Consider the following 14248-nt stretch of genomic DNA (forward strand, 5'->3'; position numbering starts at 1 on the left):
ATATGCTGTTTTGTGACTAGTTTATTTCACTCAGCATCAAGCCCTCAAGGTTCATCCATGTTGCAGCATGTATCAGGATTTCCTTCCTTTTTAAGGCTGAATACTATTCCGTCGTGGGGAGTTACCACATCTTGTTTATCCCTTCATCCGTCAATGGACAGTGGGGTTGTTTCCACCTCTTGGCTGCTGTGAATATGGTGTACAAACGTCTCTTCAAGACCCTGCTTTCGGTTCTTCTGGGCACATACCCGAAAGTGGAATTGCTGGATCGTATGGTAAGTCTATTTTTAACCTTTTGAGGAACTGCCATACTGTCTTCCACAGCAGCTGCACCATTTCCCATTCCCACCACAACCTCACCAACACTTGGTATTTTGTTTTTTTGATAGTGGCCATCTTAACGTGTGTGCAGTTGTCATGCAGCTCATTTCTCTGCACCGCGTCCCCCAACTTCCTCACACTCTGGGAGGTGTGCTGCCACCCCTACCTGTATGATGGAGGGGTCCAGGCGCAGAGGCATGAGTGAGTGGGCCAGATCTGGTTGTCAGTTCTTCACACAAGAGACGGGGCTGCAGCGAGTGGCCGGGGTGGGGGCGAGGGGAGCCCCAGGCCGCAGTGGGCCGTTCTCAGGTGGGAGGTGACACCCTGTCTTTGCATGAGCTTTCCTTCCACCTAGACAGCTCTTCCTCCTCGCCGTGCGAGGCCTCCACGGAGCTTACCCCACTCCCTGGCCCCAGCACTGCCCTGTCTCCATCTCAGTGCCGACCCCATCTCGCCACACCTCAAGAATGGTCACACACTCTGGGGGCAGAGCGTGAGGGAATCCAAAGTAGGGGGAGGCACACGTGAGGCCTCCTCCCAGCCCTCAGCCTCCACAGAGTGGCTCTGGTCCCCTCCCTGCTCCCTATGGCCCCACCAACACTGCCCACTCCTGTGGCGTGGTTGCTGGACTCTTAGTGTAGTTCAAGCCCACACCACCTGCTCAGGGCCACACATGATGAGACACTTGGCCTCTGGTCTTCACCTTCCCACGCCAAGTCCCTCCTCCATGCCCAATCTGGTGACCAACCCGGGGTGCACGGTGACAGCCTGCCCGCTCGCCCACCAGTGCACACAAGGGGCCCTGAGCTCCCGGAAGAAGAGCCTTCCTGGGGTGGGGGCAGAGGAGCCTCTGGAGAAGGGGGAGGCTCCCACGGGGCATCTGTGACGCCTCTCCAGCTCGACACTGGGTCTGTCACAAGAGACGGGTGCGACCCGAGGCCCAGACGACACCCGGAGCCTGCGGGTCTCCTCCCAGTCCCATTCTGGGTTTTTTCCACACTTCAAAGAGTAAGAAACGGGCGCTTCCCCGTGTCTTGATGGAGATCCTCTGGCTTTATTGTTTCTGAGTTAGTTTTTATTTCGATAAACCAATTTTTGCATGCTGATTTTTGAAGTAATTATCCCTGTTATGAGACTAAGTGCACTATAGAAAAGTTCTTCTGGGCTCCCTCCTAAATGTCTAAAGTCAAAGGAGGCGTGGGGTGGGGGCTCTCACCTAGCATACTGCGGGGTTCCGGTTTCAGTCGGCTCTGCAGTAAGCCCTCCAGCACTCCTCTAAGTCTTGTCCGTCCTACTGAGAAGTTTACTCCGAGAGTTTAAAATGACCTGGAGAAAGAGCACGTTGAAACTGCTTTAGGGAAATCAGATTAAATCACAAATGAAGTCATTTGACAAATGGTTAGCGAGCATTTATGATGCGCCAAGTCTTGTACTTATCCTGTGGGATACAACAGCAGAGCCTTAATATATAAAGAACTCCCACAAATCAACAAAAGAAAGAAATGTCAAAGGCAATGCTCAGATAATTCACAGAAGAAATAGAAATAGCTCCTAAAAATCTGAAAAATGCTCAACTGCACTTATAATCAAAGAAATGCGAACATCCAAATGATAGTCTTTTTTTGCCTACTAGGTTGACAAAAACACAGAACTTCAATTCTCAGTGTAGATGAGAGTGTGAGGCAGTGGGTTCCCTTTACCGTGCAGACAGACGGAGCATAAACTGGCACAAATGTTTCAGAGCACAATTTTGCAACATGTTTCCAATAACCTTCAATGTGCTTGACTTTTGATCTGGTAAAATTCTACCTAGGAATTTTTCCTGGTGAAATAGTTACCCCAGACGTGAAGCGAATGTGACCTAAAAGCATGACAGCACATCCCATGTGAACGGGCCAGGACCCGTCGGGGAGCACCCATGGTGCCCTCGGCGCACAGAGCGTGGGCGGGCCTGAGGGCACAGTGGATTGGGGTGGCATCCAGGATGCCTTACCTCTCTGCTTCCTCCCCCAACCAGAGGTGCCCCTAGAACAGGCTCCACCCTGGTCAGCCAGAAAGGGTCTGGGGGGTGGCGATCGCTCTAAATCCATCCTCAGACGGGGTGGACAGCGCACCCTGAGCCCTGAGGGGCCGCTGGGTCCCGCTCTGCCCTGCAAGGCAGGCCCAGGTCCCTGGGTCCTGCAGACGGAGGGACGGAGGCTGGGCCCGGAGGGGTTACCACACTGCCTCCAATCCCGCCCTCCCCCCCCCCGACCCCCCGCCACCTGGTCAGAGGGAGACAGCGGCTGCATCGGCTTCCTGGGAGCGCTGGCCGTGCCACCCGCAGACTCACCTCCAGCCCTCCTTTTACAAGTGTGTTTCTACCAGCTGGAAAAAACAGGAAGCAAAGATGTTTACCTGAATCTTCAGAAAGTTCACTGACTTAACAAGAATTTTGAGCTAGTACCTAGAACATACCCGCAAAGGTGAGACGCTGAGGCAAGAAAGAACCAGGAAATGCCGTCTCCAAGTGATGCTGACATTTTGATGGGCCTGGAGGGTCACAGGGCCTCGCCCACCCCGCCACCCGGTCTCAGGTCAGCCCCTTGCAAGTCGAGAAGGGGGTCCCCCGGGACGGAGGTCCACAGCCTGGCCCAGGAGGCCACGTGCAGGACTCTGCCCTCTAAGGAGCTGGTGTAAGGCGCTCCCAGCCGTGGCCCAGCGGGGTCCGTGTGGTCCCTGGGGCCGTGGCCCAGCCAGAGATGCAGACCCCCGAAACGGAGACCCAGCCGACTCCGGGGGTGAGGGAGGGGTGAGCCTGACTAAGGGGTCCCGGGAGGGCGGGCGTCCAGCTGGTGAGGTGGCCACGTGCACTGGGGCCCCCAAGGGAGGAGCTACTGGGATGGCAGCACATCTGGAAGCAGTCCTGGGGGCAAGGGGCCCCTCAATCAGGGCCAGGTTTCCTTCATCAGAACTGGCCAAGCTGCCCAAGGAAGGGGCTGCTGGGAGTCAGCCGCCTTCACATTCACTCCCAGAGCTTTCTGGAAAGCTGAGAGGATGAGCCCTCCCTGGGGGGCTGCGCGGCCTGCTCTTCCCTGATGTAGACAGGAGCAGAGGGGCAGTGTCTCTAGAAGCAACTTCGGCAAAAGCCAGAGGAAGTGGTGGAAATGCGCCCTCCCCTCCTGAGGTGAGGCCTGCGGGCAGGGTGGCCCTTCGCAGCCTGCCCCTCTGAGGCCCCAGAGGCTTGCACTCCTGGACCACAGACTAGCCAGGGGTGAGGTGGGGGGTCCTGGGGCAGCATGCTCGGCCCCTCCCGCCCCGTGCAGCCTGTGTGGTGCAAGGTGCTGGTGTCCCCAGATCCAGGGCCACGTCCTTGACCGTCAAGGGCTGACACTCTGGCTGGACAGATGGGGTGGGGCACCACGTTGAAAGAACCAGTGGGCCCAGCACGAGGCCCAGGCCGGAACAGCCAGGTGCTGGGGCGGCCGAGAGAGTGGCTCACAGCCCTCCGGGGCGTCCTGACACCCCTCACCGATCCCGCCCCTCTGTCCACTCCCTGGACCCACGTTCCAGCCGCCTGGCCTTTCACTCTTCAGCTCATCCTGTCCAGGCTCTGTCCAGGCCACTCTCTGCCTGACAGGCACGTGGCTTCAGGTCTCAGCCCATGGGCCTCCTCCCAGGGTCTTCCCAGACCTGGTGACCCCTGCTCCCCACCGTCACTGCCTCCGCTTTCTGCTTCCTCTCCACACTCCCCATGTATCTCCCCCACACCTCGGGGTGAGAGAGACCATAGGGGCCCAGGGCCTCATGCCCACCTGACCTCAGTGGGTCCTCGTGTCATCCTGGGTTAGAGACTAGGACACAGGGCAGCCCAGCCCTGGGTGTGGAGTGGGAGTGCTGACCCCAGTGTCCAGCCTGGCCGGGACAGCAATGGATGGAGTGCCCGTGTGCAGTGGAGTGGGCTGCCTACCCCTAAGTACAGGCTCACCTTAGGCTGGGGTCAGGTGGGCCTGGGTCCCCTCTTGGCCTCCGGGGGGCTGCGTGTTGGAGGGAGGCCCGGGGCCCGGAGGGGTGGTTCCTGTGCCAGCAGTGCCCTTCTTGGAGGCTCACCGTAACCCGCTCTTTCCTCTCTTCACCCCATGGCCAGGCCCGCCTTTGGGGACCCAGAAAGACAGTCTCCGCTGTGGGACAGGCAGAGTGACAGACCCCATGGGACAGCCCCAGTGCAGACGCAGGGCCTGACTCAGTGGCATGCTGCTTCCAGACCCAGGCCTCGAGGAAGGGCCAAGCCCGCCATGCCCGCAATGCCAGCCTGGGCCTGTTGGACGTGGGGGTCTCCATCCTTGGTCTGTGCTCTGGGGGAAATACAACAGGCTGGGCGCCTGGTCACTGCCCCACCACAGCGGTCCTGCTTGTCTGGACATGATGGTCAAGGTGAGGCTGCTCGAATGACCAGAGCCACAAGGCCACGGGGTGGGCAGGCCCGGGTCGGCCAGAAGCCCCTCATGCCTGCTCTGGGTCTCCCGTCCTCCCTTCCTCCCTGCCCGGGCCAGCCCTGCCTGTCCCCTCGGCTCCTCACCACTCCAGCCCACCTCTCCTGGGGCCACTGCCACCACCCCCAGCACACTCACCTACGGCTACTTAGCCATTTATTTTCAGCACAATGTTACTTAAATAAGCCCTTACTGTATTTGCATTATGTCCTTGCAGTCTTTTAAAATATATTTTTTACTAAGGAACTTTTCCAACAGACGCAGAAGCACAGACAACGAAGCCTCGCGTGTCCCCCACACGCTCTAGGTCTAACTCTGTTTCACTTGCCATCTTTAAGGACAGTTCCCTATCCCAGTACACATCTGTTGTAAACCTGGTTCCTCGGCCTGGATGGCCCGTCTGGTGGGTTGGCTGTCATTTCTGTAACCGTTTCACGGTTGCCAGACATTTTGGGTTATTTCCAGTCTTTCACTCCCACGTCCTGACACCCAAATCTCTGACTCCATTTCTGTCTTTGGGTTTAGGATAAACTTGGGGGGAACTACTGAGTTACCAGCCCCAACAACACACACACGTGCACTCTCACCAAGCGGACGGGGGCCTCTGTCTCATCCCCTCTTGACACAGGGAATCCATTTCTATTTCTTCCACTTTGATAGACTTTTTTTTCTAACGTATTTGCATTTCTCTGACTGCTGCTGAGGTTGGACACCCCGTGTCTACCCAGTTCTTGCTTGTGTCTCCCCGCATCGCCCACGATGTCTCTGCCCTTCCCCCTGCACCTGGGGGATCTAAACATCGTCTTGTCACCGTCCTGTGCACAGAGACGCCTGAAAGAACTGTCCAGCCCGACCCCCCCGTCCTCAGCAGCCAACCCCTCACCACACACGGCAGACGTGTGGAACATCCACTACGCCCGGCCCGGCGCCGGACACCGTCCTAGGAGGCCTGAGAGCTGTCCGGCCCCAGGACCATGCCTGTGACCCAGCAGAGACCCTGCCCAGACCCCGTCATGCCCCACGTGCCCCTCAGCCCAGGCAGCCCCGGGGGCAAGGGAGCCGGATGCTTTAGATCCCACCCCCTGCCCAGCACCTTGAGAATCAGCGACAACCACATGGCACCCGGGAAGTTCCCGAGAGCCTGGGAAGAGGGCAAGGAGACGTGCCAGGGACGAACCTGCCCCTGAGCTCCTGACTCCCGGCCCCCTGGACCAGCAGCCAGGAGTGGGGACTTTGCAGAAGAAAATCTCAGGGTAGAAGAGACTCTAAAGGAGTAACAGGAGCCCTTGTCCTTCTGCCCCCAAATCCTCCTGCCCCACCACACGTTTGTGGGCACCGGTGCCCGTGGGTTCTCTCGGTGAAGGAACCCAGGGTAAGACCCTCCACCAGGCCCCCACCTCTACACCAACAAATCACCTTTGCTTTCAGACCCCCACCTGTCAGGGGCTCCCCCAGCGGCTCCCCAGCACGAGGAGCTGTGACTTACTCAGGCCATCCTGGCGCGGGCGTGCCCCAAGCTCCTCTCCCTGCAGGCCCAGCTGAGAGCTTTCAGGAAGTCGCCGGCTCCCAGTACGTTCTCTCGGAAACTCCCCTGACCGCACACAGAGCGAACGTCGGGGTTGGCCAACCTGGGTGCAGCGTTGTCTCGCTGGTGACTCGTCACTTTCCTCGGGGCAGACGGCAGGAAACGGGACCAGACCCACTTCTCCTCTCGCTCTGATAACACTCAGAGATAGGCCGTGCCACCTGCATTTGCTCAGGATCTTCTCAGCTGGCTCGGGCTGGACGTGGGTCCCGCTGACGTGAGCTGCTGGCGCCTAGTGTCCCCAGACAGACACCACAAGACACACAGGGCACTGCCTCCCCAGACCACTCTCTGCCCCACAGCTGGTTCTGGGCTGCGGGGTGAGACAAAGGGCACAGTGTGGGCCCCTGCCCTGCGCCCACCACCGAGGCCTGACTTGCTCCTGGCTCTTCAGCATGGGGCAGGGCTGGGCCCGCCAGCATTTCTGGGGCATCCGTGCACAGCACGGCCACAGGCGTCATAAATGGCGGTGGATTCAAGGCAGCACACCCTTGGGCGTGTCCAGGGCCGGGGAGCCCCATGGAGGGCACACCCCACTCTGGACTTTCCCCGGGCGATGTTTGGGTCACGGCCCGCCCAGCCTGCAGGGCTCCCTCTCAGTTCCACCCTGAACGGTGATTTCTCAGCGTGGCGTGGGTGGCCGCCGAGAACCTAGAAAGCTGGGCAAGGAGCACATGTGGGTGTGAGCACAGGGCTCATCTCAGCCTTCTGGAAACAGCTGCCGAGGGGGCTGTGATGCCCACCACAGGCCACCGCCCAAGGGGTCACCTGCCTCCCAGGGGCTCAAGCCCAAGACAGCCCTTCCCGAATGAGCAGTAGCCGGTGGCACTGAGGCTCTGGGCGGGCCCAAGACCCACGTCCCTTGGCAGCGGCCTCCAGAGGCCCTGGGATCTGAGGAGGTCAGGCCTCAGCAGGGCAGAGCCCACGTCAAGCAAGCTGGCCAGGTGCCCCCAGGGATGGCGAAGGACAGCTGTCATTTCATGCTGTCCATGCTGCCTTCTGCACCCCCACTTAGGGATCCCCTGCACCTCCGATGATGGGTCCAGGCGTGAAGCACAGATCCAATCTCTGTGTTGTCACCCTCTGTGCCGTGGCTGCTGGGCTGGGGATGGCAGCTGATTCCAGTTAGGTCAGCTGGACCCTCCCCTTGGGCTCCTCCACGGGGTCTTGGAAGGAAGGCTGGGCTCCTGGGGGACAGGGGCTGAGGGGTGTGAGCTGGGGGGCAGCAGATTTGCCCACCCCCACCCCCAGGGCACTATTGCCTCTTCCCGCGCACAAACTCCTGACCAGCCGAGGAGGTGTGTGGGAAGGAGGTTTCAGGGAGGAGAGGGGCTGAGGGGCACCAGCTGAGTCGGGGGTGGAGAACCAGGTGAGCTTGCCCGGCAAGGCCTCGGGCCCTTTTCCTGAGGGCTGAGTGTTTTCCAGCTGGGAGGACAGGGGACCCCACAGTCCCCCTTGTTTTGTTTTGTTTTGTTTTGTGAGGAAGATCAGCCCAGAGCTAACATCCATGCCAATCCTCTTTTTGCTGAGGAAGACTGGTCCTGAGCTAACATCTGTGCCCATCTTCCTCCACTTTATATAGGACGCCGCCACAGCATGGCCTGACAAGCGGTGCGTCAGTGCGTGCCCAGGATCCAAACCCGGGCTGCCAGCAGCGGAGCGCGCACTTAACCACTACGCCACAGGGCCGGCCCCCTGCCACAGTCCCCTTTTGACAAAGTCCCCGGGGTCCCCTCAAGAAGAGGGGTCCCCTCAAGAAGATGCTTCCATCATCCCCAACTTCCACCGGGCAGGTGCCCGAGAAACCTGGAAGGGCTTCCTCACGTGTCCTGTCTGCACTCTCGCTTTCATCATCTCAGGACGGGGGAGAATGATCCACCACTGTAAACAGGTCATGTACCCACAGATTCAAATTTCAGGAGCTGTAAAAGAGTGGACAGCGGCGTCTCTCTCCTGCCGTCCTGCTCCTGGCTCTCCGGGCAGCTGCCCAGGGTAATTTGCACATCCAAGCACCTTGCATCCACTCTCCTCCTGATTTCTAAAGGCTTTATAATGAGAAGGGAGAGTGATGAAGATCTGTGTAACCACTACCAGATGCAACAGATGTAAAGATTTTCCTAGATGGGCTTCCTGTGTCCATGTGTCTAAGCAGAGCGCAGACCGCAGGACTCAGCACCAGACACTTCTGTGTTTACCTCCAGAACCAAATGCCCCCACAACCCAGAGCCATTCTCCCTTCCCACCAGCCCACTGTACCCTCCCCCTGCCAACTTCCCAGTGGTCCCCACGGGTTTTCCAGTGGGTTCTTCAAACTGGGGTGCAAGCAGAGGCTGAGAATTGCGATCGGACGTCATGGCTCTTAAGTCTCTTTCAATCGGAAGCAGTGCCTCACCCTTTCAGCCCAGGATGTTTAACCCTAACCCTAACCCTAACTAGACTGTCTCATAAAATGTCACCCACTCTGGATTTGCTTGGCTGGGTCCTTCTGTGTCATTTAACACGCTCCTCCACCACCTGTAACTCGAAGTTGGTTCTAAAGCCCTGGTGGGTTCAGCTGAGCGTGTCTGGTGACTGTAACTCTGTAGAGCATGTGACGACACACCGGCAGGCTCACGGCCCTTCTCTGAAGGTGCAGATCATCGACGGGGGGCACACACGTACGTCACTTCCAGCACCCCAGCCACCTGTCCTGGGAGCTTCTCCTTCACCCATAAGCCCGCCAAGTCAACCATCCCCTTAGGTTTCCGAGTGGTAAATTTCCAGCTGTGCGATGCTTCCACACCATCAGCTGGGGGCTGGGGTGGAACGAGGGTGCCCTCCTCAGCTGGGAGCAAATGACCCTCTTCCCCACCGGCGGGGCAGTGGTCTTGTCCAGCCATAGCTGAGGACTTGACTCTCTCTCTCTCTTTCTCTGAATATCATTAAGGACTCATAGATTTTTTTATTGTGCTAAATTATACTTAACATAAAATTTACCATTTTAACCACTTTTAAGTGTGCAGTTCAGGGGCATTAAGCACATTCACATTGTTGTGCAGCCACCACCACCATCCATCTCCAGAACTTTTCACCTTCTCAAACTGAAACTCTGTCCCCATGAAACACTAACTCCCCCTCCCCCAGCCCCTGGCACCCATCATCCTACTCTCTCTCTCTATGAATCTGACTCCTCTGGGGACCTCATATGAGTGGATCACACAGTATTATCCTTTTGTGTCTGGCTTATTTCACTCAGCATGATGTCCTCCAGGTTCATCCATGTCGTAGCAGATGTCAGAATTTCCTTCCTTTTTGAGACTGAATAATACTCCCTTGTATGGATTTACCACATATCGTCTACTCATTCACCGTCAGTGGACACTGGGGTGGCTGTCACCTTTTGGCTATTGTGAATAGTGCTGCTGTGAACGTGGATGTGCAAGACTCATGGATTTTATATCTTCAATGTGTTTCCATCCACCATAGTCATTATTCTTAAGGATACTCAAATGGTCCCAAATTGGGCAAATTATCCACCCTGCCTCTGTGGGGATGATTATATGGCTTGTCTCTTTAGATTTGTTATTATGGTTAATTTTGTCCCTCGATTTCCAAATGCTGCCCACCAGAGTGAGCCCTGCTTCGTGTTTGTGTCAGTCTGTTCCTACGAAGCCTGATCCTGTTTGCTTAGATGATCATTTTCTCCTCCTTCGAGTCTTCCAGCCTTTCCTGACCCCCAGGTGCCTCCCCGCCCTGCATGGAGCAGGGCACTGGCCCTGCTTTTCCTACCTTGGGCCTCAGCGGTGCTGAATCAGGGGCTGGGGGAGCGGAAGGCGGGGGCTCTCCGGGGTTTCCAGGGGATTCCGCTGGCCTCATCAGAGGGCAGGAGTTCCCCAGGCGCCAGCAAGGGAAGGGGCTTTCGGGGCAGTTCAAAGAGAACAGCCCTGAGAGAGAGGAGGCTGGGGGAGGAGCGGGGCTTTCGAGAAGTGTCACCCCAAGGGCTCGGTGATTCTGAAACTCTCGTTGCCGACCCGTGTTCCTCTGACCAGAGCACACCCTGCCTGTGCATCAGGAGCTGTGGTTTCAACCAAGTTAGAGCATGTCCTCATTCAGCCTAGGACAGGCCCCAGAAACCCCAGAGAACCACGCAGAACACACAGGGGTTTCTCTCGAGGCTGGCCTGGCAGCTTACACAGCCTTGGGCAATCAGGTGCCTTATCTCACAGTCAAATATGGCTTCTTGAGCTCTAGCCTTCACATATGCATTCCAGGTGTCAGGAAGGAAGGAAGTTGCAGACAGTGGGGCCCCTCACCTTTGAGGAGACATCCCAGAATTTCCACCCAATACTTCTGGTCCTGTCTCCTCGGGAATGCGGTCCTGTGACCACACCTGGCTGCAGGGGAAGCCGGGGAATGTGGTCTTTTATTTCAGCACTGAGGCGGGTGCTGTTCCTAAGCAAGAATATGGGTACAGGGGGCGTGTGTCGCCTCGGACACACGCGGTCGCCAGCTTCTCTGACCTAGCCAGGGCAGGTCCCAGACAGGTGGGTGGGGTGCACACTGGACAGGCCCAGGAATGAAATTGCCCCCAAATGAGGAAAAGATCCAGTGGGGGTTGATCTGGGAGGAGGAGAGGAGCCGGGAGACTAGAGACGCTGGGAGAGGGAGTCTGGGGGAAAGATGGACGAGAGGAGGAGGCCCCCTGGAGAGGGTGCATTCAGCTCGTGGGAAGGTGGCTTTCTCCCCATGGAAACCCCACCACATTGAGCCTCTGGAAGCAGGATCCGTGTAGAGAATCGAAACCATCAACCCAGCAGGACTTGCTACACACTGTCTCCACGGACAGAATAGCCTCATTGTCCATTCCCGAATTTCCAGGAAGACCCATCAGCTCTGCAGTAGAAAGCATCAAGCAACAGTTTGGGTGATATTTTGGGGACCCACGTTCAGCAGTGTTTTTTGGAGGCCCCAGAGGGTTCCAGACACCTGCAGTCGGGGTCACTGCCACAGCGAATCCTGCGGGTGGGACAGGCCCTCGCCTCTGTCTGTCTGTCGCTTTAGTCCGTGAGCCCCAGGGGCAGTGGGCTACACTTCGGTTACTTTGGTATTCCTGAGCCCACCCATCCCCTAGGCGTACACCCCATGGGGGAAACCGCTCTCAAAAGATTACACTTAAGTCCAGCCCCTGCACATTAAGAACCATTCTTGGGTAGATGGAAGAGAGACCAAAACTGGGATTGTGAGGCATTTGGGAAATAACCAGGGGCTTCCTCCAGCCACATGAGAAAACCAGCTTCAGGGGCTCATAGAGCTAACGGGAACGCAGAACAGAGAGCTTTGGAAGAAATCAGAGGAGAAGTCCTTCATGTCCTGGTTGTCCGTCCCTGGGGCAGGCGGGAGCCGAGGCAGACGGCAGAGGACACCTGGGGATCAGTAGCCCTGGGGTCGCTGGCCCCTCGCTGCGGGGTGGGACAGAGGCGGGCTTTACACAGGTCCATGAGCTGAGTGTGAACCAGCCAAACCCCGAAGTTAATAGAAGACGTGCAGGATATCTTGGCAGCCTGGGAGAGAGGACTTAAAAATTTTCCAAAAGCATCAAATGATACAAAAAAAAAATTGGTGAATTTGATGACGTCGGCAGTGAGGACTTCTGTGTGTCTGAGGATGCCCAGAGGAAGTTAATACGTGAAGACAGAAGAGGAGAACTTAGGTGCTATGTCTAAAATTAACACAAAATTGATATTGAAGGTGAAGAACAGTGGCCGGGGTGAAGGCATGTGTCCAAAGAGGAACAGGCATCGGTCAGGGATGCACCCCTGTGGGCCCTCTGTCCAGGGCGCATCCACTTGCCTCCCGCATCTTCCCCCTCCCCGGGGCTGTCCCTGGCATCCCCAGGGAGGGAGCCTCGGCAAGCAGACCCCGGGGGACAGTCCCTGCGGTATTCCGCAGGCCCCACCGGGGACCGCGAGCCAGCAGGGCGCTCACCCCATCCAGGGCCAGCTCCCAGGCCCCCGAGAGGAGCCAGGCAGGCCAGCCTCTCTCTGGGGCAGGACGGGACCATGTGGCAACCACTTCTTTGGTCAACAGCTGTTTTGTTAAGCACTTGCTGTGTGCCAGGCCCAAAGCAGGGGTAGATATTCTCCTCCACCCCCCAGTAGGGGGCCCCTGCCCTCCCTCAGCCCTGCTGCTCTCCCGGACCATGGCCCCCAGACCCCGCTCAGACCCTGCAGCTCCCCAGCTCCTCCCGGGAGGGTGGCCCTTGGGCCCTTGTCGTCCACTCTCAGCGGCCTTCAGGAAATCTTTGCTTTGCCCTAAAGGTCCCTAGACACAAGAAGGCTCCCAAAGACCAGGGCCGCCCCCAGCCCTCCCCTGAGGGACGGCAGCACCACCTTCTGTCCAGCAGGCTCTCCTGGGCGAGTCAGCCATGAGCCAGGAGAAAAGCAGAAGAGCAGGTGTGGGCGTCCCTCTTCCTGTGCCTCCCTGGCCACCTGGGAGCTGTGTCCAGGCGCCCAGCCGAGGGGCAAGACAGAAACGGAGGGTCACCTTGAGCGACTCTCACGGCCAGGTAGTGCCGCTCACCAACCTGGGTCTGAGCGCCTGCCTCCTCCTCCAGCTCACTTCCCAGTTCTCACATGGTCCAGGGTCGAAGGTCAGCAGCAGACCAGAAATGAGGACCGAACCCTTCCTGCCAGATTCCTCCTGTCTAGGACCCCCCACAGGGCCTCACCCCCACCCCCGTGGTCTTCAGCCATGGCAATTTCACCCCCAAGGGGACATGTAGCCTTTCGGGAGACATTTTTGGGTTTCATAACTGGGGTGGGGTGCTACTGGCATCAAGTCGGGGAGACTGGGGATGATGCTAACCATCCCGAAGTGCACAGGGAAGCCCCTCCCCACCACAAAACATTGTCTGGCCCAAATGTCCATGGTGTTGGGGTAGGGGCCCTGGTGGCCTGTGGGCGGCCGGGACAGGGTTGGCAGCAGCCCTCCTTTTAGGAATTGCTCTGATGCCCCGCATGAGGAGGGTGGTCGGGGACACAGGCTGCCTGGTAGAGTTGGGAGGCCGAGCAGTGAAAGGGGCACGGCCCTGCCGAGAGGGGCTGCCCCTGAGCCCCCGTTAGCCCCCGGCCTTGGGGAAGCCCCGAAGCTGCGGACTCCAAGCCGGCAGCCACAGCCGGGGCAGCCTGTCCACGGGGCCTGATGGCGGAGACGCAGCACTGGGGCTCCACAGGGGCAGGAGTGTGCCACCAAGTCTTCAGCCACCCAGCAGGGTCTGGGACCCTGTGTCCTCCCCCCACCTGTAACCCTCTGCTACCACCATAGGGCTGTCATGCCTGCTGCTGTGAAGTTCCCCTCCCCACCCCACCCACGACACCACCCCAGACAGACGCCAGGGAGACAGCAGCCCTACATAGAAAAACACCTGGGCAGACGTCTGAGCCCACGGCTCCTCCGGAAACAATCTGGTTTCCTCTGCAACCAGAGGGGCAGAGTGTTGGGGCTCCAGCCAACCTCAGCTCCCAGCAGTTTGGGTAACACCCAGGGTGGGGCCCGAGGCAGCCAGGCTGGGGGAAGTAGACAACCCCGCTGGGTCTGGCCATCAGTTCAACCAAGTGCGCACTTACTGTCCGCCTGCTGTGTGCACTGCCCTGGGCAGGTTTGGGGGGTGGGGAGGACTCGGCCCTCCAGGGGCCCACAGCTGGAGGATGGGCCCCTCACAGCAGGTGGCACCACCCTGAGAGTGTGGTCACAATCCTGGAGTGACCTGGGCCTGAGCTGAGCCAGCTGAGCAGGGAAGGGCATCATCAGGGCAGAGGGGACAGGGAGTGTGAGGCTGGGACCGTGCAGCCTGTCTCCGAGGCTGGTGAGCTCACGTCACATGCTGCTCTGC

General features: G+C 58.4%; 1 long non-coding RNA gene across 1 annotated transcript; it reads right to left on the reverse strand.

Moving 5' to 3' along the window:
• Positions 1 to 1561: 1561 nt before the first annotated feature.
• Positions 1562 to 3998, reverse strand: LOC131421155 (uncharacterized). The gene is made up of 3 exons (XR_009223775.1): positions 2779 to 3998; positions 2315 to 2688; positions 1562 to 1647 (listed from the first exon to the last, which is right to left on the reverse strand). It is a non-coding gene; the product is annotated as an uncharacterized LOC131421155 (long non-coding RNA).
• Positions 3999 to 14248: the final 10250 nt, after the last annotated feature.

The sequence above is a fragment of the Diceros bicornis genome, chromosome 24, assembly GCF_020826845.1.
Source record: "Diceros bicornis minor isolate mBicDic1 chromosome 24, mDicBic1.mat.cur, whole genome shotgun sequence".
Classification (NCBI taxonomy): Eukaryota; Metazoa; Chordata; class Mammalia; order Perissodactyla; family Rhinocerotidae; genus Diceros; species Diceros bicornis.